The sequence below is a fragment of the Arachis ipaensis genome, chromosome B06 (assembly GCF_000816755.2).
Source record: "Arachis ipaensis cultivar K30076 chromosome B06, Araip1.1, whole genome shotgun sequence".
In the NCBI taxonomy this organism is placed as follows: Eukaryota; Viridiplantae; Streptophyta; class Magnoliopsida; order Fabales; family Fabaceae; genus Arachis; species Arachis ipaensis.
In genome coordinates, this window is record NC_029790.2 from 18,409,307 (window position 1) to 18,412,797 (window position 3,491).

General features: G+C 36.2%; 1 long non-coding RNA gene across 2 annotated transcripts; it reads right to left on the bottom strand.

Annotated features, from left to right (window-relative positions):
• Nucleotides 547–3,202, bottom strand: LOC107645689. Of its 2 annotated transcripts, XR_002348422.1 has the most exons (4): nucleotides 2,792–3,202; nucleotides 1,592–2,449; nucleotides 1,259–1,467; nucleotides 547–1,156 (listed from the first exon to the last, which is right to left on the bottom strand). It is a non-coding gene; the product is annotated as an uncharacterized LOC107645689 (long non-coding RNA). The 2 variants fall into 2 exon arrangements; XR_001621562.2 differs by having other exon boundaries at nucleotides 1,592–3,188.

Here is a 3,491-nt window from a genome sequence, read left to right on the forward strand (position 1 = left end):
AGGGATGCAACTAATTTAGCTGAACAAGCTTTGAAACAAAGGGTGGCTAAGAGGTACAATACCAGAGTTAGACCAAAAAGTTTTCAAATAGGGACTTAGCGTTGAAGCAGGCTAACACCGGAATCTTGGTATCTCAAAGGAAGTTAGCTTCGACATGGAAAAGACCCTTTAGAGTCAGAGAATTTGGGCAAAGGATTAGAATGAAGGCACTCTTTTTCTATAAAATTAGGTTTTTAATGAGGCCTTGTTATCTTGATTTGTTGTATTTGACATTACCAATAATACATGATATGATTGTCATTTCGCGTCATGCATTTATCTTGCTATCACCTTAATGCAAATTCGTACTGTTTCTGGTAGTATGTCACAAGATAACATGTTTAAATATTGAAACCAAAACAAATGATCAAGTAAACAATAAAAGGCATTAAGTAAGTGCATTAAATGCATTAAAGGGTAATATCCTGCAAATGGTAAAAGATTAAAAATGCAATTATGGAATTTAATAAAAGGCAAATAAAGGTTGCAAGGACTTAGCCTAATTAAATTTCAACAAAATGTTTGTAAAGAGCTAGTTAAAGTCTCGACAGAACGGGAAAAGTACTTGTTTAGGAAAGGTATTACGAACTACCAAGTTCACAACACTTAGAAAATATTAGAAAGTGAAGCTACAGAATAGGAACAATCTTCCCATCTGCTACTTTCTTAAAAGCACTAACTTTGGAGACGTCAAAGTCATGAGCTATGAGTCTGATTTGGTCAAGGACACTCCATTTAGCATTAAAAACTCTATCCATAGCAGCATGCTCAGCATTTTTTACTGAGATATCTAATTCCTCAATCTTTGCTTTGAGCTCAGAAACTTGTTTCTTCGGATTTTCTACCTTCAAATCAGAGGAAGCTTTTGCATTTTTTAAATCCTTGACCTTACCCTGAAGGGTAGTTTGCTCCTTTTAAAGGGTAGTAATTGAATTGTTTAGATTCTGAATTTGAGTGTTGGCATTTGCAATTTCTTTGTCCTTCACCACAAACTCAGCATGAAGATTTGAGTCCTTAACCTCGGCATCTTGAACATAAGTAGTCGGCCGAAGAAGCATCCTCTGAACTCGAGATAAGGCATCCTCCAAAGGCATCTTAGCAAGCCCCAACTTGGCATCTTTAGTTAGGAGGAAAGAATCCATAAAACCGGAGCCACGAGACTCCTTCTCCAAAACACAACCAAAAGAAGCTGGAAAAAGGAAATTAGAAGGTTTCTTACCTTTGTTCTTTGGTTTCTTCTTTAAAGGGGAGTTGGTGTGAGAATCTTTTTCCAGATTATGAACCTCGGGACCTTGACCTTCTCTGCCTCCTTCGAGCCTGGGAGTAGGTTCTAAGTTACTTATTATGGCTGAAGAAGATACTCTGTCACCACTTGGATTGATCAGAAGATTAGGTTGAAATTCTAGTCTTTTCTTCATGGCAGAAAGTCTTCCACCCATGTTAATTGTCAACAGGAAAAAAGGATTCAATAAGATTATTAAGTCGGAAAAGGGAAAGAAGTTAAAATGCACATAAAATAAACAAGTCGGAAGTTAGAATTTTGAAAATTTACCAATAGCACTCTAAGCAGCATGCTCATCAACTATGATATCTCTCAAACTAAGGGGACTCTTGCTCCACAGTAACATGACCATGTTGATGATCATGAGCTCGAACTTGTTGATTCCCTTTAATTGGATCTTTGGCGATGAAACATTAAAATTCTAATAAAGGTTGAAACTTTTTTTTTTATCTTTTCAAGTCATGAAAAAAGGAATCTTATCCTTTACTCTTTCAGTTTGAAGAATTTTTCTTTAAACCCATGATAGGACTCCCAAAAAAGATTAAAGATTATTTTGTTTTAGTTACCTCAGAAAGAGATAAACCCACTGCCTTGGAAACTAAAAGGAATGGTTAAAGTAAAGAAATAAACGAAAACTCTAATGGAAAGTTCAAGATCTAAGAAAGAACATAAGAGTTCAAAACAATGAATGATGGTCCATGTATAACGTGAAGTTGTCAGGAAGCACATCCAGTATGAGTCAGTACATTTACTTCAAAATCGAAAAATGGAAGTCGGACTCCAAGTTGGGAGAACAGGGTTTCATGCTTCCACAGCCATTCAGGAACATTTTCCCCGTGCTCATTTATGTGGCATAAGCAATCATCAGGTCCTAGCACAGATAGTACGTATAAATTACCCAGGTTGGAGTTCAAGATGACCCCAGCTTCTCATAAGTTATCAAGTTCTTCTCCGGTAATGGAAAAAGGAGTCAACTTCACTTCCTCAGAAACCCACAAATAAATATCTACTTCAACGTTGCCAGATGGATTGACGAGAGGAACAGGGGCAGCTTGAGATATCGGATATTTGGATGACCCAATGCCTTCACGAGCTGTAATGATTTTCTTCCTCAGCATCTCAGAAAACCTACAGGGGCACCACTACTATGTTACAAAGGAGATTTCTTGAAAATCCATCAAGAAAATTTAGAAGCAATGCACTAATTTTTGGAAAACCCAGAGAGGGGCGAGAAATTTTAAGAATGGACTACCTAATTAGGAAAAACTAAAATAGTGGTACCCCTACTATGTCAACCTAATCATAGCTATGAATATGAAAACAAAGACCAGAATCAGGGGAAAATGTGTGTGACATTTAAAAAAAGGGGGAGGGGGACGAGAAAAAGGAAAAAAATTTCAAAGAATAAAAACTCCTTAGATAAAGCATGTATGAATTACAAAAAATGAATGGCGAAGGTATAAAACTTACTCTATTCGTTGAAAGCTATTCAAAGGTATGCTTGAAAATGGTCGTAAAAAGCAAGCTTTTGGTCACTGGGCAGAAGTGAAGAAGAAAAAGGAAGTTTTAGAGGAAACCCTTTGGAAGGAAAGAAAATTTTCAATAAAAAAAGGAAAGTTAAATTAGAGTTATTAAATTAAAAACTAATGTAGCATTAATTGATGGAGAGAGTAGTTGCAATTACAGCCTGACGGTTCACAAACTAAGGGAAGTTACAACTGCACAAAGAAAATTGAAAGGTTTCTTGATGGTCTTTGGCGCTTTAAAAATGCAAAAACTTGTTTAGGCTCGATCTCGCAAAACTCGGGCTCTTGTGAGAAAGTCCTTAAGTCAGGAGACCCAAGTTGGGGCACTATGCTAAACAAGAATGATACTCATAATTACAATCAAATGAGAATTCAACGTTACTAGATAACGGACACAACTCAATGACTAACAAAGTTACCAACTCATAAAACTACCAAATCATGGCATTAAAAGCGTATAATAAATGCAGTAAATGCTTAAGAAATGGTTACTCTAGAATAAGGGAATAAAAGGAGAGGGAATCCAACAAGTAAAATCTAATTATCTCTAACACCTAAGAACACTACTGACTTAAGCATTGGAGTATTTTGCAAGTTGTCTTTTCCGCTTGGTTCTATAGTCAACTAAATTAGGATCTCCCATT